The sequence below is a fragment of the Puma concolor genome, chromosome B3 (genome assembly GCF_028749965.1).
Source record: "Puma concolor isolate L17-30 chromosome B3, mPumCon1.1.hap2, whole genome shotgun sequence".
Taxonomy (NCBI): domain Eukaryota; kingdom Metazoa; phylum Chordata; class Mammalia; order Carnivora; family Felidae; genus Puma; species Puma concolor.
In genome coordinates, this window is record NC_141672.1 from 29,820,085 (window position 1) to 29,843,639 (window position 23,555).

Below are 23,555 nucleotides of genomic sequence, written 5' to 3' on the forward strand. Positions count from 1 at the left end.
TTTAGTTCAAAGGCTACTTGTTTTTTCCCCCCTTATTTTAATAATTGGAGAATTATTTGGGAAACTGGTTTCCAATATGGTAGATTTAAGAAAACTAGTGCCAGTGTTATTGTATGCATCAAGTTTGTTTTTTCTGCTGCTTTTGAGGAAAACTGTGTAAGCTCTTTTTGGATTGTACAATTTTACTTGCTAAATTTCTGGTAATTAAACATTTTTTTCCAATGGAACAAGAAAACTTACCAAGTTGTAGAGTATTTGGTTGTATTAATCACACTTACTCACCATTTATATAAATTACCTGTCGCAGGTTTGAATATAGCTAGTACTTAATTTCTGGATGTAATGGGGTAATATTTTTAGATTATCCTCTAAGTATTACATGGAGATGTTGTTCACTATAAGTGGGAAATAAGCTATAATTAATATGTACTATTATATATATACATATACTCATTATTTCTTAGACCGAGGAAATTTTTTTGCTGTCTAGATATGAGCCTAATTTGGCAGCATTGGTTCAGTCCTATTTCCTAGGTACTCACAGGTAGATATCCTACAGTGGAAAATGACTGAGCCAGCAATTGTGACAATAGAGGTAATCTCAGAAGTTTGCTCTTTACTGTGAATAATCAGAATTGACTGAGTTTATGAAATAATATAGTTTATATTACTTTATTATTTTCAATTCAAATTCAAGTTAGTTAACATACAGTGTAGTCTTGGCTTCAGGAGTAGAACCCAGTGATTGATCTCTTACATATGATACCCAGTGCTCATCCTGAAAAGTGCCGTCCTTGATGCCCATCACCCATTTAACCCATTCCCCCCCCACCTCTCCAGCAATCCTCAGTTTGTTCTCTGTATTTAAGAGTCTCTTATGGTTTGCCTCCCTCACTGTTTTTATCTTATTTTTCCTTATCTTCCCCTATGTTGATCTGTTGAGTTTCTCATTCCATGTGTAAGTGAAATCATGATATCTTTCTCTGAGTTATTTCACTTAGCATAATACCCTTTAGTTCCATCCACATTGTTGTAAATGATTTCATTCTTTGAAACAATATATTTTAGTTCAAAGTGTAATAAATGGGAAAGCTGTTCTGTTTCATTTTTCATTTAAAAACAAGATGAGATGTTTTCCAGTAGACATAGATTGGGAATAATGGTTAGTGTAAAATATTGTATATTAAATAACAGTAACAACAATATATGCATATATACACAAACATATATAAAACCTTTTGTCATTAACTTACCTTATTTTTTGTTTTAAGCATTTTTAAATTTATTTTGAGAGAGAGGGAGAGAGTGTGTGTGTATGTGTGTGCAAGTGGGGAGGGGTCGAGAGGGAAAGAGAATCCCAGGCTGCACTGTCAGCGCAGAGCCCAGCACAGTGCTTGATTGATCGCAAACCACAAAATCATGACCTGAGCTAAAACTAAGAGTCAGATGCTTAGCCGACTGAGCCACCCAGGTGCCCCTGTTTTAAGCATTAAAAATTTTTTTTTAATGTTTATTTATTTCTGAGAGAGAGTGTGAGAGTCAGAATGTGAGCAGGGGCAGGGCAGAGAGAGAGACGGAGACACAGAATTCAAAACAGGCTCCGGAGGGGCGCCTGGGTGGCGCAGTCGGTTAAGCGTCCGACTTCAGCCAGGTCACGATCTCGCGGTCCGTGAGTTCGAGCCCCGCGTCGGGCTCTGGGCTGATGGCTCAGAGCCTGGAGCCTGTTTCCGATTCTGTGTCTCCCTCTCTCTCTGCCCCTCCCCCGTTCATGCTCTGTCTCTCTCTGTCCCAAAAAAATAAATAAATGTTAAAAAAAAAAAAAATTTTAAAAAACAAAACAGGCTCCGGGCCCTGAGCTGTCAGCACAGAGCCCTGCGTGGGGCTCTAACTCTGGAGCGTCAAGACCATGACCTAGGCCGAAGACTGAAGATGGACGCCTAACCGACCGAGCCACCCAGGTGCCACAACAATAAAAACTTCTAAAAAACCCTATAGAAATTGCAAATATGATTGTGTTTACTCTGTGACATTTTATTCAATCCATGGAAGGAGGTAAATGATAAAAGTTCTTTTGTAAAGATGAATATGTAAATATTCTTTTAACATGCAAAAAAATTTGAATAATTGTGGAAGGCAGAAATTATATTTCTTTGGGGTTACTGGTTATCCTACTCATCAGTATTCTTTTTTTTTTCTTTAGTATTCCCATCTCTAAAATTACAGTGACACTCCATTGAAAAATGACATTCAGTTCATGCTTATACAGATTTTTGGCAAAACAGAAGTTGTGTGACTTTCTTCTCTGGAACTCCCCACCCCATTATTAAAAATTAGAACACTGGGGTGCCCGGGTGGCTTAGTTGTTTAAGCTTCCAGTCTTCAGCTTAGGTCATGATCTCATAGCTTGTGAGTTCGAGCTCCGCATCAGGCTCTATGCTGACAGCTCAGAGCCTGGAACCTGCTTCAGATTCTGTGTCCCCTCACTTTCTGCCCCTCCCCCACTTGTGCTCTGTCTCTCTGAAAAATAAACATTAAAAAATTTTAAAAAAGGTATAACACCTTTTGTGTATGAAATATTTAACAAAAGTGTGTAAAATTTGTGGTAAGGAAGTGATTGGCATTGCATAAAATTTACCATATTAACTCTTTTTTAGTGTAATGTCAGTAAATACATTCACATTGTTGTACAACCCAATCTCTAGAACTTTTCATCTTGTGAAACTGAAACTTGATACCTGTTAAACAACTCCCTATACTCCCATCCCCTCGCCCCTGGCAACCAGGATTCTATTTCTGTCAATGAATTAGACTACTCTAGGTACTTCATATAAATGAAATCATACAGTATTGTCTTTTTGTGACTGGCTTATTTCACTGAGCATAATGTCCTCAAGGACATTTGATGTAGTATATGTGAGAATTTCCTTCATTTTTGTTTAAAATTTTTTAAAAATGTTTGTTTATTTTTGAGGGGAGGGGAAGATCAAGTGGGGGCGGGGTTGAGAGAAGGAGACACAGAATCCGAAGCAGGCTCCAAGCTCCAAGCTGTCAGCACAGAGCCTGATGCGGTGCTCGAACTCACGAACTGTGAGATCATGACCTGAGCTGAAGTCGGAAGCTCCACCAACTGAGCCACCCAGGCGCCCCAGAATTTCCTTCATTTTTAAGGCTAAATAATATTCTATTATATGTATATACCACATTTTTTTATCCATTCTATAAAAATAGTTTCACTTGTTCCTTTCCAAGTTGGATTTATTTTATTTTTTTTCTTAATTCTCTAGCTAGAATGTCTAGTACAGTGTTGAATAGGACATTGTTTTTAATGCTTTTTTTTTTTTTTTTTTTTTTTTTTGAGAGCATGCAAGCAGGGAAGAGGGGCAGAGGGAAAGAGAATCTTAGGTAGGCTCCACACTGAGTGTGGAGCCTGGCTCAGGGCTCAGTCCCATACCCATGACCTGAGCTGAAATCAAGAATTGGACACTCAACTGACTGAATGACCTGGGCACCCTTAATGCATAACTATTTATAGTGTTTAATAGAGCTAGGCTTATTTTCTGCATTTTGCCAAGGAGGTCTTGCCTTTTGACGCATAGGATGATGTTTCATGTTACGTGAAGTACTAAGTTTTCTTTTTGTCAATTCAGTAATATTGTAATAGCTTAATCGTTCATCAAGACAAGATTATTTTACATTATAAGGTATCGTTAAAAGTATAGATTTATCTTGATTTTAACCTGATTATAATATTAAAAAAAATTTTTTTAACGTTTATTTTATTTTTGAGACAGAGACAGAGCATGAACGGGGGAGGGGCAGAGAGAGAGGGAGACACAGAATCGGAAGCAGGCTCCAGGCTCTGAGCCGTCAGCCCAGAGCCCAATGCAGGGCTCGAACTCACAGACAGCGAGATCGTGACCTGAGCTGGAGCCGGACGCTTAACCAACTGAGCCACCCAGGCGCCCCGTTAACCTGATTATAATATTTTAAATTTTTTTTTTTTTCAACGTTTATTTTATTTTGGGGACAGAGAGAGACATAGCATGAACGGGGGAGGGGCAGAGAGAGAGGGAGACACAGAATCGGAAACAGGCTCCAGGCTCTGAGCCATCAGCCCAGAGCCCGACGCGGGGCTCGAACTCACGGACCGCGAGATCGTGACCTGGCTGAAGTCGGACGCTTAACCGACTGCGCCACCCAGGCGCCCCTGATTATAATATTTTAAAGAAATGTTAGCTTCTGAGAAAGTTTGGAAGTTTACTAACTCCAAGTTACTTTTACAAATTTACAAATTGAGGAGTCTGTGTCAGAGGATTGACAGTAAAAACTTCCTAGGTCCCTGTTCATTAGGATACAGATTGTATGTTAATCAGTAAACATTCATATTAGTGATCTAAGGATAAGAGAAGTGAACAGGTGAGGAAAATTGTTGAGTTCTGATTGGAAGAAAGTCATGCTGTCATTAATGGAGATATTTTACAGAGATGTTTTTCTTTCATCATCTATCTGTGGAAAAGAAAACTTGTTCATTAATTCTGAATTTCAAATAACTGTTTGAATTTATAAGAAAAAACTATAAGAAAGATGAATCTTAAAAGCCTTTTCTGACTATAGCAGGAGGAAATCAGAACTCCCCCTCCCACTGGGATAATTTAATCTTTGGAAAAAGGAGACTTTAAGAATTTTGACATCTTTGAATCTCTTGAAAGTCTTAAAACTGGATAAATATCAGGAAAGTCCAATTTTGACAGTAGTTAGAGGTAAATTAGAAAATCAGTGCTTAAGGGGCACCTGGGTGGCTCAGTCGGTTAAGCGGCCGACTTCGGCTCAGGTCATGATCTCGCAGTCCGTGAGTTCGAGCCCCACGTCGGGCTCTGTACTGACAGCTCAGACCCTGGAGCCTGTTTCAGATTCTGTGTCTCCCTCTCTCTGACCCTTCCCCGTTCATGCTCTGTCTCTCTCTGTCTTAAATAAACGTTAAAAAAAATTTTTGAAAAAAAAAAAAAATCAGTGCTTAATAAAACCAGGGTTAGAATGAGCAGTGAGGGGTGAGTTAAAGATTAACCAGGTTTTTTGACATTGGTATTTAAGTCACATCTCCTCTTTTTGAGTATTATGTGTTAATACTAGTTTATATATATTAAAAAGTTCTGTTTAACAGAAAAACATAATGGAATGAAAAATGTGTTATTTTCAGAGTCTATTAATCATATAAGAAAAAGTGGTTATACATATCATAAAACTGTACCACTGTCCAGCATGTTGCATTTTATCTGATTTGTGACACATTGATTAAGAAGTAAAGAAGAATAGAGGCTTGAGCACCTTACAGAGCTAAGTCTGTAAAGTAATGACAATGCCATAAGAAGGAATTTTTCAGATCTCAGGGTACTAAATAAAATTAACTCTTGGGGCATCTGGGTGTCTCAGTCAATTAAACATCTGACTCTTGGTTTTGGCTCAGGTCATGATCTCACAACTCGCAAGTTTGAGCCCCGCATAGGTTCTGTGCTGATAGTGCTGAGCTTGCTTGGGATTCTCTCTCTCCCTCTCTCTCTCAAAATAAATAAATAAACATTTAAAAATAAAAAAATTCTTTCACCAGAGCAAAGCTGAGATTGTATTGATTGGGTCTGGTTTTTGGAATTTTAAGATTAATAAGAATATTGTTTATTTTATTGATGTAATATGTACCTGTTAAATATGTAATCTCAGTAATTTTTGATGTGATAATTTGATAGCCTTACTCTGCATTTTAACTTGAAGCAAGTCCTCTTTGCGTTCTCACTATCACTGTCTTACATTTAGGTCTCCATGGTGTCTTTTGACTGTCAATTAGGCCCCTTAACAACCTTTTTACTTCCACCTTTCTGTTTTCTAGGCAATTAGGAACTTACTTTGCATAGATTTCTACATTAAAATGTTCACATTATGTTTAGTTTTTTGTTTTCAAGCAGTTTGATTGACAAATAATTTATATACATAAAATTCACTTGTAAGGGTACAAATCAGTGATTTTTAGTAAATTTACAAAGTTGTATAGTCATCACCACAATTCAGTTTTAGAACATTTTCATCACCTCCTAGAAATCCCTTCTGCCTATTTGTAGTCAATTCTTATTTCTAACCCCAGCCTCAGGTAATCATAAATCTACTTTCTGTCTCTAAAAATTTGCTTTTCCTGGAGATTTGATATAAATGTAATCATACAACATGTGGTCTTGTGTCCAGCTTCTTTTACTTACCTTAATGTTCTTGAGGGCCATTATATTGTAGCATGTATCAGCATTGTTCCTTTTTATTATTGAGTAGTATTCTGTTGTATGGATACACCAATTTTATTTATTTATTTATTTATGAATTTATAAATTTATGATTTTATTTTATTAAATTTTTTAAAAGTTTGTTTTGAGAAACAGAGAGAGTGAGTGGGGAAGGGGCAGAGAGAGAGAGTGAGAGAGAATCTCAAGCAGGCTCTGCACTGTCAGCACGGAGTCTGATGTGGGGCTCAAAGCCACAAACTATGAGATCATGACCTGAACTGAAACCAGGTGTCGGATGCTCAACTGACTGAGCCATCCAGGCACCCCTGATTTTATTTTTAAGTGATCTCTACACCCAGCATGGGGCTTGAACCTACAACCCTGATATCAGGAGTCACATGCTCTACTGACTGAGCCAGCCAGGCATATACCATTTAATGCTGGATATACCAATTTAAAAAGTTAACTCATTGGGGCACCTGGGTGGCGCAGTCGGTTAAGCGTCCGACTTCAGCCAGGTCACGATCTCGCGGTCCGTGAGTTCGAGCCCCGCGTCGGGCTCTGGGCTGATGGCTCAGAGCCTGGAGCCTGTTTCCAATTCTGTGTCTCCCTCTCTCTCTGCCCCTCCCCCGTTCATGCTCTGTCTCTCTCTGTCCCAAAAATAAATAAACGTTGAAAAAAAAAAAATTAAAAAAAAAAAAAGTTAATTCATCAGTTGATGGGCGTTTGAATTATTTCTACTTTTCATCTATTATTTATTATGTCATCATTTAAACACTTTCTACTTTGTACATTTAATATATGTATACATTTAATATATTTGACCATAATAATGTCTAAATGTAATAAATATACATATATTGAGGGGATATACTCAAAAGTTTTTAGTAATGGGTATGGGATCAAAAAAGTTTGGAAGTCACTGTTCTAGTCCACAACAGTCAGAAAATAGAAAACATCTAGAATTATCCTTAGTCACAGGTCTGATTGTACCATTCATAATTATACTTTGCTATCTGTGAAGAAAAGGTAAATTTCTTAATGTGATGTTTAAGGAGCTGTACCTTTATGGACCTACACTTTTTATCTGTTTTCTAGCTACACTTCAATCTTACAGCTCAGTGCTTCTGTTTATTTTTACGGGTTTTTTTTTTTTTTTCAGTGCTTCCTTTAAGATTATTCTCACCAAATTCCTTGTAGTTCCTTTAATATACAATGCTCTTCTGCCTTTGAGCTTTTGCCAGCTCTTCCTACTTCCCAGAATGCTGTGTCCTGCCCACCTTGTCTTTTTAGGGGTACCACAATATATCATTTAAGCTCCAGCTAAATCACTTCTCTGAAGTGCTCCCTAGCTTGTCCATTGAATTGCTTCATCTTCTGCAATAACTCTGTATCTAGTATGTACCTTTATTATAGCAGCTCTCAAACTAAATTGCAGTTATTTACTACATCCTATCCTAGACTGCTACCTCCTTGAGGACAAAGAAGGGGCCTTATTCATCCAATACTTATTGCTTAAGTGAATGGAATAGCCTTATGAATGAGGCACTTGGATGACCTGATAGTGATTACTTCTGGGAGCTCTACCCATTATCTCAGTTTTCAAAGTTTTTGTTATGTATTACATTGGGTCCATACCTACATAAGTTGAGGGTGAGCTCAGAGTTCATAAACAACTTTATGGACTCATTTCCCTGAGGACACAGAGAAAAGGAAAAAAAAATGGAGTTTGTCCTGTCCACTTGGAGGCAAGGGCTCCTCCATTGAATGGAGAGGAAGGTTCCCCTCTAAATTTTCACCCCTGGAGGCTTTCTATTTTCAGATACTCTTGCTGCTGCTGCTGCTGCTGCTGCTGCTGCTGCTTTGCTGTACTCACCACAGAAGACCTGGGGACTGGAACATGAAAGGATGGGGAGAAAGAGAGGAAAAATTCCCAAAGGATTTGGGAATCCTCACTTTTTCTGAGCGTCACACGTTCCCTTTTCTAGCTTTGAGCGAGAGCTAGAGGGCTTCTTCTGTATTTCTCACCACCTGCGCCATAGTGCTCACTTCTGAGTTTTGGATTGTGTTGAGTTTAGGCTGGAAAATACTAGAGGAAAGAAATGTTAAGTTCACAGCAGGTTCAGTGATACTTTGAATTCTGGTGCTGTTCCCAAATCCACCTGTAATATTTACTTTTCAGGGTCTTCAAATAGTTGTTGATGCATACTGTCCAGGTTTTATAGTTCAGTGAGAGATAAAGGGAGGTGTTTGTTTATCCTATTACCAAACAAGAAGTCTTCTCAGTACTTTGGTTTTAACATTTTATTTTGATATAGTTCTAGATTCATAGGAAGTTGTAAAAAGAGGAGAGGTCTGGTGTGACTTTTACCTAGTTTTCCCCAGTGGTTATATTTTACATAGTTATAGCAAAATACCCAAGCCAGGAAACTAACATTAATGCCAACTTTTATTATGAGACATTTCAAGTGTGTAAGAATGTTGAAAGAAGAGTACGTTGAACATTTGTATCTCTCTGATAATTCAGTAACTTAAATATTTTGTCATACTTTATATATATGCTTTATATATATATTCTAATACATGTGTATTTTTTTCTGTGAACCATGAAAGAAAGTTGCAGGCATCATGATACTTCATCCCTAAGTACTTAAGTGTCCATCTTCTAAAAAAAAAAAAGGTCATTATACTTCAATAAATATGTAATAAAAGCAAATTATTTTTCTATTTAACTCCCAATACCATATCATACCTAAGAATATTAGCAATGTGAATTTGGGGAGACAGTGGTCTTAATGTTCCCAGGTTTTTGTTTTGAAGTTTACTCTTGAAGGCTTAAGTTATTATTTGAGGGGATGGCCCTCTTGATGATATACTCTTGGTAATTGTTTTGAGAGTCTGAGCTCCTACCATGTGTGCAATTCAGAGCCCCTGGATCTTCCTGATTCTGTATTCTTGTTTTCTGTCATTCTTCCCTCAGCTCAGACTTCCTAAAGCTGTCTGAGCAAATACTTAGAATAGTCCTTATCAGGAGATTATAACTTTGTCAGGCTGATTTAGGACTAGCAAGTAACTTTAGTTTTAGTTATTTGTCAGGAAATTACAGTTAAAGTTGTGGTAGAGTTTCTGATATGGTGGTGTATAAGGATTGTATTCAACTCTAAGTAATTGAAAACCTGACTACAAGGCTTAAACAAAGAAAGGTCTGTTTTTCTTACATAATTCTGGAAGTAGGCAGTTGCTCATGTTGTTTCAGTGGCTTAACAATGTTGGGGCCCGTATCTTTGTGATTTGCTTGGCCTTCATGGCCCTAAGACAGCTCCAGCTCCAGCCTTCCACCCACATTTAAGGAGGAAGGCAAAAGGTCCAGGCTGAGCAAAAGCTTTCCTATTAGTGCTTCTAGCAAGTTACTTCTAATGTCTCCTGGGCCCAAATTGGGTCATATAGTCACTTCTAACTGTAAGTAGCTTTTGGCCTCTATAGTGAGAGGCAAGGAGGAAGGAAGGATTTGGGAATGGCTTTTTAGGCAGCCAGTTAATAGAATCTGTCACAATTATATGATTGCATTCATTTTCCTTCAAAAATTCATTTGACTTCAGTATGATATTTGGTACATAGGTACTTTATGAATATATAGTAACATCTTACTGGGTTTTGTGGGAAACAAAAGGAATTTTACTAATATTATATATATATCTTAAAATATAAATCCAAGTTAACATATAGTAATAATTTGGGCTCTGTCAATACTTTGGCTATTGTCAAAAGCACTGCTAGAAACATTGGGGTGCATGGCATGTGCCCCTTTGAATCAGCACTCCTGTATCCTTTGAATAAATACTTAGTAGTGCAATTACTGGGTCGTAGGGTAGTTATATTATTAATTTTTTGAGGAACCTCCATAATGTTTTCCAGAATGCACCAGTTTCCATCTCTGATTTTTTTTTTTTTTTTTTTTTTTTTTTTTAGAGAGAAAGAGGGTGCCCACATGTGAACAGGGGAGAGAGAAAGAGAAAAATCTTAAGCAAGCTTCATGCCCAGTGCAGGTCTTGATGGGGGGCTTGATCTCACGATCTGAGATCATGACCTGAGCTGAAATAAAGAGTCCAGCGCCTAATCGACTGAGCCACTCTGGAGCCCCAAAAGGAATTTTAAATTAAAAAAAAAAAATTTTTTTTTCAACGTTTATTTATTTTTGGGACAGAGAGAGACAGAGCATGAACGGGGGAGGGGCAGAGAGAGAGGGAGACACAGAATCGGAAACAGGCTCCAGGCTCTGAGCCATCAGCCCAGAGCCTGACGCGGGGCTCGAACTCACGGACCGCGAGATCGTGACCTGGCTGAAGTCGGACGCTCAACCGACTGCGCCACCCAGGCGCCCCAGGAATTTTAAATTTAGTTGTGAAGGTGAGCTTTTGCTTATGCAAGGCAAACCTTAGCTTGAATTTTGGGACCTTGGGCATGGTTTTAAATATGTAAGCATCTGGGGGCGCCTGGGTGGCTCAGTCGGTTAAGCGTCCGACTTCAGCTCAGGTCACGATCTCGCGGTCTGTGAGTTCGAGCCCCGCGTCGGGCTCTGGGCTGATGGCTCAGAGCCTGGAGCCTGCTTCCGATTCTGTGTCTCCCTCTCTCTCTGCCCCTCCCCTGTTCATGCTCTGTCTCTGTCTCAAAAATAAATAAACGTTAAAAAAAAAATTAAAAAAAATAAATATGTAAGCATCTGTTTTCTCATCTGTGAAATGGGGTTAATAATACCTGACTTTTAGGGTAATTGTCAAGTGTGAAGGAGATAATTTATGTAAGTACCTACTACAGTGCCTGCTGTATTGGAAGTGTGACAAGGAGATGTTATTAGACGTTGTGCTAGAGTGGAAGAGCATGGACTTCATAGTTGACAGACTTGATTTGATTCTTAGTTTCACTACACAATAAATGTGTGGTGTTAGGCAAATCAATTAATCTCTCTGAGATAGTTTATTAATGTGCTGTGTTTATCTCAGGATTATTAGAAGGATTAGAGATTCTATTTGTATAGTGCATTACCATGTAGGCTATTTGTGCAGTACCATGTAGGCTTTCAGTAAAAGGCATCTATTCCTGGGGGTGGCTGGGTGGCTAAGTCAGTTGAGCATCTGACTCTTTATTTCAGCTCAGATCATAATCCCAGGGTCATGGGATCAAACCCTGATGATCAAGCTCCATACCGGGTGCGGAGCCTGCTTGGGATTCTCTCTCTCTGTCCCTCTGCCCCTCTCCCCTGCTCATGTTCTCGCTCTAAAATTAAAAAAATAAATAAATAAATAAATTAAAGCATCTGTTCTTACTATTTTTAGTTATTACTTATAAAATTATAATAGGGAACCAGTCATCGAATTTACTTTAGAAATTTATGTGAGGTTTACTTTATTTGTAGTAAAAGGGATATTCATTAGTAGTGAAAATGTTTCATCTGTTCAAAAACATCAGTCAGCTGCAGAAACTGGACACTATTATTCTTGGAAGCAAAAAGATTTCTAAATTTAGTTGTGAAGGTGAGCTTTTGCTTATGCAAGGTAAAATGGCATGAATTTTGGGACTTTGATATAATGGTGTTGTGCTGTGAATCTCACTTGTTCTTTTTTGCTCAGTGCTCTCTTAAGATTTAAACATATTTAAAATTTAGTTTAGGGGCACGTGGATGACTCAGTAGGTTAAGAGTCTGACTCTTGATCTCAGCTCAGGTCTTGGTCTCAGGGTCATGAGTTCAAACCCTGCGTTGGACTCCATGCTGGGTGTGAAGCCTACTTAAAAAAACAAAAATCTATAACTACTGACAGTTGTATAATATTCCATTGTATGCACATTTCTACATTTTATTTATTTGTTTCTTTAGTGGATTTTTAGGTGTGGCTTGGAAACTGCTAACACAAAAGTACTGCTATGCATTTCCTTATACTTTTGACTTGTGCAAAGGTTTCTTTGTGGTATATACTGAGGAAAGGAATTGCTGACATATGGTCTGTATACATAATTAATTTTACTAAATATTGCCAGATTGTTTTCTAGAATGGTTGCCTAGTTTATGCTCCCACCAGCACTGTATAAGGGTTCCCATTTCCTTAAATCCTTACCAGCATTTGGTCTTATCCATCTGTTTAGTCTTGCAATCTGATGCGTATAAAGTAGTATTTTGTTTTAATTTATATTTCTGTGATTGAGCATGAGATTTGACATCTCTTTATTTACTTGATACCATTTGCATTTCCCCTGCATGTTGAGTAAAAAATTTACCCAAATCATACATATTTGTTGTAGATATTTTTTAAATTTGCCTTTTTTCTTTTTGTTATTGTTTTTTTTTTGTAGATGTATTAAAACAATTTTTTGTATAGAGTATTTTTTGTAATTTTTTGAGTTTATTATTTATTTTGAGAGAGAGAAAGAGAGCATGAGCAAGGGAGGGGCAGAGAGCAAGGGAGAGAGAGAATCCCAAGCAGGCTCCTCACTGTAAGCATGGTGTCCAATGTCGGGGGTTGAACTCCTGAATCATGAGATAATGACCTGAGCAGAAACCAAGAGTTGGATGCTTAACCGACTGAGCCACCCAGGTGCCACCCCTCCAATTTTTTTTTAATGTTTAGTTTTAAGAGAGAGAGAGAGTGAGTGAGTGAGCTAGGGGAGGGGCAGAGAGAGAGGAAGACACAGAGTCCAAAGCAGGCTCCAGGCTCTGAGCTGTCCATACAGAGCCCAGCATGGAGCTCCAACTTACAGACTGAAAGACATGACTTGAGCTGATGTCAGACGCTCAACTGACTGAGCTACCCAGGCACCCCTGTAGGTGTATTTTTTTAATTTATATTTTTTATTTTTTATTTTCAAGAGAGAGGGGGAGAGAGAGTGAGCAAGTGTGTACCTGTGTCGGGGAGGGGGAGGTGGAGAGAGAGAGAATCTTAAGCAGGCTCCACGCTCCGTGCCGAGCCTAACCCAGGGATCATAATCTGAAGCCAGATCAAGAGTTGGGTGCTCAACTAAGTGAACCACCCAGGCGTCCCTGTTGTAGATATTTTTGAAAATGCAGATCATCTATAATACCCTCGTCCAGAGATAATTGTTGTTAACTTTGGCTATATCTTTCTGGTCTTTAAATATTCATACACATATAAATTTATACACAAATGTGTATTTTTGTTCATTAATAGGATCATATACCCAGTTTTGTAATGTACACTTTCCATTCCACAATGATTTATGACCATTTTCCTGTGTTTTTGGAAATGTATCTATATTACCATGTAATAGGTGCATATCATTTCATTTTATGGCTTTAAGTTATTTGATCTTATATTGTGGGATATATATGCTATTTTTTTTTTTTTTTGCCATTAACAATACTTTGGTGAACTGTTAATCAAGCCTAAGCCTACATTTTGATGAGGCAAGGCTAGAGGGATTATGCTCTTACTCCCTTTGTGAAACTGGGCTTATAGTAGTAAGTTGCAGCTGTCTCAGTTTATTTTCCGCTTGAATTCTATGGTTGCTATTAACACCTCGATGTTGCAGGACTAGACTTTAAAGAATTCCCATTTAGGCCTTATTCTCTTATTTGCTTGCTCTCTCTTTTTCTCACTTTGGCAAGGCCTGGTTAGTAAAGGATAGTGGAAGAATAGTGGATAGATCTGTATTTAAATATCCTTGTCCCTTCTGATAGAGGGGCTGCTAAATTTCAACTGTCAAGAACTCTAATCTAAATTGATAACTCCATTTTATTTTTTAAACTGTTAATAGCTTTTTATTATAAAAGTAAGAATGTTATAAAGCAATTGAGAAAACAGAAAATGATAAAATAAAATTCCCATAATCCTTCTACTCAAAGATAATTGCTATTACAGTTTTACCTTATATCCTTTTAGATATTTTTCTACATGGTGTGCATTGGCTTACCAGAACCAGTAATTAAAGAATTATGCAAGCCAAAATCATTGGTAACTTGATATTAGCTATAGTGGGAATAGTTACACCACAGAAATTGGCAAATGCTATAAATCAGGGCTTCTTTCTCTCTGCCTAAATCCATCCAGAGCCAGTTATCAGCACACTACTGCATACACACACACACACACACACACACACACACACACACACACACACACTCAAACTCACATTCACACATATGTATATAGTATCAATATAGATCTACTTCACTATTAATGGCTTCATAGAAGTACGTTGTATAGATCAGTGGTTCTTAGTGTGGTCGTTGGAGCAGCAGTATCAGGATTACCTGGAAATATTATAGACATGTAAATTCTTAGCCTCCATCCAGACCTACAGAATTACAAACTCTTCTGTTAGGGCCCAGCCAGTCTATGGTCCTACAAGCTCTGAGGGTGACTCTGATGTAGAATCACTGATGAGAATCAGTGGTATAGATAATACCATAAATTATCTGATTGGTCTGATGATTTTTGTGTGATAAATTTCTAGATATATGCTCATTTAAAAATCTGTAGATGGATAGCCAAGTTGTATTTTAAAAAGACTACTAGTTTCCATTACCACATGAAGTCTACATCAATTTCATTTTAGGTTCTAGTTCCATGGAGAGAAAAACAGGTTAAAGATCTTCTTTTCTAGCTGCATCTATATCAATGTATCCATCCTGGAACTCATTTCACTTGCATTGTCTTCAACAATAAAGTGTTTTAATGTTATTTATACTTTCAAAAAGAGGACAGTTCAGACAGAGGGAAAAAAAACTATGCCTTGCTTGCAGAACACATCTAGCATCATGTGTGACTATACCTGTGAGTACCTACCTTTAATCCCCATGTGAATGATTAACTCATGCTTCTTTCCTTACCTTTGGCATATTACATTGTTCTGAAACACCACTTTAAAGTGTGTTAAGACCTGCTTGCTGTGAAAGTTGCTATTAATGGTTATAAGCTGTTAGAAAGGGGCAAAATATCCTAGCAAGAGCTTGTGACTCCTCTTGTAAATACTTTATTTTAAAGATTTTTGTTAGGGACTCCTAGGTGGCTCAGTTGGTTAAGTGTTCAACTCTTGATTTCAGATCAGGTCATGATCTCACGGTTCATGAGATTGAACCCTGAGTTGGGTTCTGCCCTGACTGTGGAGCCTGCTTGGGGTTCTCTGCTGCCCCACTCCCCACCCATTACCCCCACTGTGCATGCACATGCACACTTTCTCTCAAAATAAATGAATAAACTTAAAAAGATTTTTGTTAGGTTAGGAGCTAGAATTTATTAGTATTGGCTAAAAGAGGATAATTTAAGCAGCTTTGCTATATTTCATTGGCCCTGATTTTTGGCACCCATGTTTCTTCATTTTGAACTTTTATTGAAGAAGAGTTGCAAACATCAAAACTGGCCCTTATCCCAAGCTTCATCCTTAAGGGACTTTTTTTTTCTTCCCCCTAGAATGAGTGCTTTGGATTCAAAACTTAATTTTATGATGACATTAATAGGGTCTGCCAAATTGCCAATATTCCAGATTATACAGCCTCAGAAACGATTTTATTATTTAACAATTTAATGCCTTAATTTAGGCAGATTAAGCTTAAATAGTTCTGTTTGAAGTGATGTCTCTCCAAAGTTTATGTTCTTGACCTGAACAGTTAAGTTCTCAGAGATTCTGCTCTGAAGGAAAAAAGAAGATTGGAATTGAAATGATAGCCCCCAGTTCTTTGTTTTTTCATCTTACCTTCCAGTACAGTGTGATAGCTTGGATAGCTGCTTAGCCTGGATTAAGTCACTTGATTTCTTGGTGCCTCAGTTTTCTTATCTGTAAAACTGAGCTGCTGATACCCATCTCACAAGATTATTATCAGGATTAAATACAATATATGTAACGTGCACAGCATAATTCTCATAGGTACCTAGTAATAAGTAGATGCCTTTTGATTTCTCCATTTTGTTGTTGTTGTTGTTGTTGTTTGTTTTAGAGAGAAAGAGGGAAAGGGCAGAGGAAGAGACAAAATCAGCACAGAGCCTGATGTGGGCCTTGATACCATGATCCTGGGATTATGCATGACCTGAGCCAAAATCAAGAGTCAGATGCTCAACTGACTGAGCCACCCAGACACCCCACGATTTCTCTTCTTGATATAAGCATTCCTCATACATAGCTCTCTCCTTTGATATTTCCTCTCCTTATACTGGTAGTTCTTAACTTGTCCTCCTTTCAGAATCTAGTATAAGGAATGCTCTCTCTTATCAGAAAAATTTGCCTATTAAACTTTACCTGTAGTTTGGGGAGTTTATAGGACCCCCACCACACCCCACCTTTCCCAGAGCTCATCTTTGAACCAGGTTGAGGATATTTGTAGACCATCTCCTAGGCAGACTCTCCAGTTTCCTGGATTCAGTTGTCATCTCAGTATAGGTGGCTCCTAAATTTGGTTGTCTGGTGAACTTCTACTTGCTGGACAGATTGATCATGATATCCTTGTGTAGTAGAGACTTAATAAGTGAATGGAGGAATAATCACACATTTTAATTGTTGATATAGGCCAAATAAATTATGGCTCTATGTGGCTAGTTTTAGAGATCTTCCTCACTATAAGTTACGGCTAATAAAGTTAAGTGAGGTTATGTATTGATTTAGGCACAACTGTCTCATTTCTTGTGGAATCCATTGACACTTAAGTGTGAACTTGTGAAAAAGGTTTTGGTCACAAATTCTAGTGAGGGAATGAGTTTCCAGGAAACCCCTCAAATGTGGTAGCTTCTTTCGGACCATCAGGTTATAGCCAAAATGTAATCTCACCTGAAAATTTGCTATTTCACTGCCAAGAATTATGGACAGCTGTATGTTATTAGAGCCTTGTGCCTTCATCTCTTCCATCTCTTCTCCCCACAGTTTTAGGTAGGACTCTAATAGTTGCAGGGGACAGAAACCCAACTTAAGGGGGAAGAAGAGTTATTGGCCCAAGTAATTGAATAATTAGTCAATCTGATTTGATAATTAGAGTCAAATCTGATTTAGTAGAGATTTAGGGGCTCAAATGACTGTTAGGGGCTCCCACTTTTATTCCTTATTACTCAGCTCTATTTTTCTTTACTTCTTTTCCTTCTGAGACAGGTAGCTTTATTTATGTATGTAGTCAAGGAAGAAGGCTGCAAGCAGGCCCAGTTTATATTGGTTTTATAACCTCAATCCTAGAGAAAGAGAGGTAACTTTCCTCTAGTATCAGAAAAAAATCCTGGGAAAGACTGTGGACTTGATTGCTAAATTACCTATATAAATGATTCTCAAAGTGTGGTCCCTGGGCCAGCATTATCAGCATCATCTGGGAGCTTATGAGCAATGTAAATTCTGGGCCTTCTGCCCAGTTATACTGAATCTGAAACCTTGGAGTTAGGGGCCAGCAATCTGTGCCTTAACAAGCCTTCTGGGTGATTTCTGATGCATGCAAAAACTTGAGAACCATTGAACTATAGTATCAATATCAACAGCTGTCTGAAATAGAGAAGCAGAATCTTCACCTTTGGAATAATTAATGGTTTTATTACTTTCCCTAACAAGTGCCGGTGAATGATTTTTTAAAATTTAAATTTCTGCAGGATTACGGTCTGTACAATTCATTTTGAGCATTTCAATTCTCTTTAAGTAGATGAGTTTCTCTAATTTTTAATGATACACTGTCATCAGGAAAAAAGCAAAGCAGAGTAACATTATTTGCATGCCATGTATATACCAGTCAGGTCAAATATGTTTATACACAGGTCTTGAGTCCCTCACACAATTCTCTAAAATAGGTCCTGGTTTTGTATCCCCATTGTTGCTTAAGAACAACAACAACAACAACAAACAAACAAACAAAAAACCTGAGGCTGAGAGAGATTTGTCTGACGTAGCCTCAAGTTGTGGATCTCATCAGCAGAAAAGTAGAGTTTGAATGTAGACATTCAACAAGCATTTTATAGAGTGTCTGCTGTGTGCTGGGACCTGTTTTAAGTATCAAGATACAAAACTGCTTAAGACCTTATTTTTGTCCTCAAGGAACTTAGTCTCATAAGGAAGACAAGACAGTGCAGAGTGCAGGGTAATGACTCCGATAACAAAGATACTGAAAGAGTGATTTTGTACACTGTCAAGGGAGCTTCCAACTTTGCTTGGAGGATTGGAGAAAATTTCAAAAAAAAGGATATGAGCTTTGATGTTTAAGTAGACATCATTTTGAAAATTCCTTTGATAGTGGAACCTGGGTGGTTCAGTCGGTTGAGCTTCTGACTCTTGATTTTGGCTCAGGTCGTGATCTCAGGGTTGTGGGATTGGGCTCTATGTCGGGCTCTGCTCTGAGCGTGGAGCCTGCTTAGGATTCTCCGTCTCCATCTACCCCTGTCCTTTGCTCACGCACTCCCTCTCTCTCTAAAATACATAAAATGAGAAAAGATTTTTAAAAATTCCTTGATAAGCACAAAAATCTCATTCTACTTTCATGTTTAATGAAATTTTAAAGTAAATTACTTTTTCTAAAAGCAAATGAGAGCAATGTTAACTTTAGAATGCTTTTGCAAACAATATTTGCCTTTTATCCCATTATCATAATGTGTTTTCGTGTCCTTGAAGGAGGGGCTTGTTTTAGCACTTCATAATTTTTTTTTTTTTTTTTTCAACGTTTTTTATTTATTTTTGGGACAGAGAGAGACAGAGCATGAACGGGGGAGGGGCAGAGAGAGAGGGAGACACAGAATTGGAAACAGGCTCCAGGCTCCGAGCCATCAGCCCAGAGCCTGACGCGGGGCTCGAACTCACGGACCGCGAGATCGTGACCTGGCTGAAGTCGGACGCTTAACCGACTGCGCCACCCAGGCGCCCCTAGCACTTCATAATTTTAAAAGCTACATCGTATGCCATGGTAGATGTGCCTTAATTTATTCAGCCAGTCCCCCAACTTTTTTTTTTTTTTTACATTTAAGCTTATAGTTTTTACTGTTATAAATGGTACTATGGTGAATGTTTTTTACATTCATCTTTGTATACTTGTATTATGCCCTTATTGTAATTCCTAGAAATAGAATTAATGGACCAAATATTTGTATTATGCATTTATATTCCTCTTTTTGTCATCTGTCATTGTCATTTGCCTTTTTTTGTTTGTTTTTAAAATACTCTTTAGGGGCGCCTGGGTGGCGCAGTCGGTTAAGCGTCCGACTTCAGCCAGGTCACGATCTCGCGGTCCGTGAGTTCGAGCCCCGCGTCAGGCTCTGGGCTGATGGCTCAGAGCCTGGAGCCTGTTTCCGATTCTGTGTCTCCCTCTCTCTCTGCCCCTCCCCCGTTCATGCTCTGTCTCTCTCTGTCCCAAAAATAAATAAACGTTGAAAAAAAAAAATTTAAAATACTCTTCATATGTTATGCCTTCATAACATGAGTTATATTTTAGGGGTTTGGTACACTTGTTTTTCATTTTTGTTGATAAGTAGATAAACGTAGTTAATTTCTGGTGATCTTTTGGCATGTAAGCCTGTTAAAGTAAGGCAATACACATAAGCAGTTTGTCTCTGTTAATATAGTTTAAGGTAGTACACTTAAGAGGAAAGAATGCCAGTAGAAATCACAATGTACATATGGTCACATCTTAAACAGTGGCTATTTAATCATATGATTTTATTTTATTGTTTTAATATTTATTTAGTTTTGAGAGAACGCAGGTAGGGGAGGGCTAGAGAGAGGGGGACAGAGGATCTGAAATGCACTCTGTGCTGACCGTCTGACAGCAGCAAGCCCAAGGTGGGGCTCGAACTCATGAACTGCAAGATCATGACCTGAGCTGAAGTTGGATGCTCAACCAACTGAGCCAACAAAGTGACCCAATTATATGATTTTAAAGTTATTTTTGTCATTTGTGTATTTCCCTATCCAAGATACAGGAATAGTATTAGCTTTGTTTTTGCCTATCTTATAAAATAAGAAAAGATATGTATAAAGTGGGGGCCACAGACATTATGTGACATATTTAAAGTCATATAGTTTGAAAGTGCCAGTGAGGATTTTAGCACAGGTCTTCTGACTTCAAGTCCAATATTCTCTCACCTGTGTTACAGCCCTATTAGAGATATGGTATATAGAGCAAAAGAACTATAGAAAATAAAGTACATATGCTACATCAAACCATCTGTTAGCTTTTCCCATGATACCATAGCCTTTAAAAAACAAAAAAAAAACACAAAAAAACCACATGCCTTTGAATTCCATTTTCTGTTCCAAACAAGTTGATGAGAGATTCAGATGGAATTTAAATGAACAGAAGAATATATTCTGAGATGGGTAGATTACTGATAATAAAAGAGAAAATTATAGAAATGATAGTATATAGCTGGAAGAACTATGGCTACCTAAATGATATTGGAATATAGGAAGATATAAACAAATGGAAATATTAGAAAATAAGAATACTGTTAGTGCAGTGACTTTTTGTCTCCAAGTAAACTTTTTTTCATCCTTAGGTAGAGAGATTTCTCTTTAGATGATAATTGGTCTCCAGGATGGAGCTGACTTTGGACACACACACACACACCCACCCACCCACCCATACCACCCCTGTAGATTGTGAACATCAACATAAGTTATGGTGATATGAATATGGGCCACAATGCATTTTTTCATGTAATTTATTCCTGGTGAACTTAAGTGTACACTATAGTCACATCAATTAGTGATCTGGCCTGCAAGATGTACATTTTCCTTTACTAAATTTGTCAAAATTCTTGGAATTTTCTGGGAAACAAATCCAGTAAATACATTTGTTTCAGCCTTTTTTTTTTTTTTTTTTTTTTTTTCATTTGAAACCCTATTCTTAATAGGGGATATTAATCTTGCCCCTGAAGAACTTTGGATCTAGTATGAAGTAAACTGGTGAATATGTACCTGTCAAGTTTCTTCTTTAATACTTGATTTACAAATGATGAAAAATGTGAAACTGAGTACTCAGACCCACAACAGAGAGGCAATACTGATTTTTAAAAGAAGTAATAAAATATGTATAAATCATTTATTCTAATAAACTTCTACCAAATTTGCTTTCTGCTGTACTACAGTCATTAAAATTTTCATTTCTTTTTTTAATAATTTTTTAAATGTTTATTTTTGAGAGAGAGCACGAGCAGGGGAGGAGCAGAGAGAGAGGGAGACACAGAATCCAAAGCAGGCTCCAGGCTCTGAGCTGTCAGCACAGAGCCCAGGCTCTACCTCATGAACTGTGAGATCGTGACCTGAGCCAAAGTCAGACACTTAACTGACTGAGCCACCCTGGCGCCCCTAAAAGTTTCATTTCTGATTAAAAAAATTTTTTCTTTACAAGGAAGTTATATCTTACCACGGAGATGTTTTCCAGAATTTTAGTTTTAATGGTAAGGTTTCTTCTATTGGAATTCTTAAAGCATCTGATAGATTAGGTGTCCTTTATTCCCTTTGATTTATAATCTCACTGGTTAGGATTAGGCTGGGTACATATTAGAGTATCAATGAAATCTTTGTGGTTGCTAGATACTAAGGACCTTTAAAACCTTTAGATTGTACAATATAGGAAAAAGTTTGGAGTTTTTTTTCCTGTTTTTTTGTTTTTGTTTTTTGTTTTTCTGTCAGAACTTCCTGATGGTATTCAGTTAGGACTCAGGGATTTTCTTCTAGAGATCATGCAGCCTGTTCACTCTTTAGGAGTTACTCAGAATCTTTTTTCCTTTGTGGTATGTGCTTACCAGGCAGAGTAGCCATGGTATTCTAGTAAGAAAACCTATTGCCAAAACACCCAGTAGAGCAGAAAACTGACCTACTTAATGCTGACAAGTTGAAAAAAAAAAATCTGTGGAATTGTACCAGCATTGGATCAACTTCTTCCTTCTCTTAGGGTGAATGGGGTGGGGGTAGAGAAGAGGATAAGAAAAGATAGTGAACTGCTGCAGGGAAGTAAGTAATGTAGTAAATGAATAATTACCTGAAGTTATTTAATTAAAAGCTATTCATCTGGTAGAATTTGAAGGCCTCTAAAACTTAAAAACTTTAAACTTAAAAAAAAACTGTAAAAAAAATAGGAAATTCCTGGGGATTTTATGCTAATAATTTAGGAAAGCCCTCTAGGTAAAGTTGTCTGCCAACATTTGATGAATAATTGTTTTTTTGCAGGATATGGTGAAGTTATTTTTTTTTTCAGTTTATTGTTTTATCAGTGTGTAGTACATTTTGGAGTTTATGGGTACTGAGACAAAAAAAAAGAATGTTTGGAATATTTATTTGTAGCAAGTGACTATGGGCCTTAACTTTGTCAAACTCAGCTTTTCCAGTGTTATCCAATCTAATTTTCACTACTCTCAGTATCTCTAGCATCTAAATTTTAGAGATGTGCTGTCCAGTACAGAAGCCACTAGCTGTATGTGGCTACATAAATTTTAATACATTAAAATTATTCTGAATAAAATAAAAACTCTAGTTCTTCTGTCAAACTACCCACATTTTAAGTGCTTACTAGCCGGATGTGGCTAGTGGCTACTATATTGGGTAACACAGATGTAGAACATTTTCATCACTGAAGAAACTTGTGTTGAAAGTTTCTGTTGGAAAGATCTGTTGTATCATGTTTTCTAACCCCCATTGGCCAAAGCAGGTCACATGGACAAAATGCAAATTAAAGAGGTAAAGAAATAGATTCCACCTCTTGATAGGAAGGTAGCTAAGTCACAGTATAAAGGAGTGTACATAAGGAATGAAGAAATTGTTGCCATTTAAAAAAAATTTATTTGAGAGAGTGTGCATGCATGTGAGCATGCACAAGTGGGGGAGGGACAGAGAGAGAGAGAGAGAGAGAGAGAGAGGGAAAGAGAGAATCTCAAGCAGGCTCCATGCCATCAGTGAAGATCCCACGAACTGGGAGATCATGGCCTCAGCTGAAATCAAGAGTCAAATGCTCAACTTACTGAGCCACCCAGGCACCCCTATGGCCATTTTTGCGAAAATTTCCTGCTATTATTTTCTGGACAACACAAGGACATTGTTACCCTTTCATTACATTTATCATTTTCCTCTTGGTTGCTTGTTTTTGCTTTGTTTTTATTTTGTTGTTTTAAATCTGTAATTATTTAATTTTACTCACATACTTTTTCTTTTTTCCTATGTTACCATGCTTCCATCTGAGATTACTACCTTTCTTCATAGATACTTCCTTTCTTTTACTGTGGGTCTACTGGTAGTGAATGTTCTGTTCTTACCTGAAAGCATTTTTTATTTTGTCTTTATATTTGAAGGATTCTTCTTCTTTAATAATGAGAAATTTTACTTCTTCCCATTTTTTCCCTA

At 37.6% G+C, this 23,555-nt stretch overlaps 1 protein-coding gene and 1 long non-coding RNA gene across 11 annotated transcripts in view; both read left to right on the top strand.

Annotated features, from left to right (window-relative positions):
- The window catches only part of NUMB (NUMB endocytic adaptor protein), a 204,834-nt gene that overhangs the window by 45,344 nt on the left and 135,935 nt on the right, over positions 1 to 23,555 (top strand). The window lies entirely within an intron of this gene.
- On the top strand, positions 1,840 to 4,971 carry LOC147579845 (uncharacterized). Its single transcript, XR_015252204.1, has 2 exons — positions 1,840 to 3,966; positions 4,202 to 4,971. It is a non-coding gene; the product is annotated as an uncharacterized LOC147579845 (long non-coding RNA).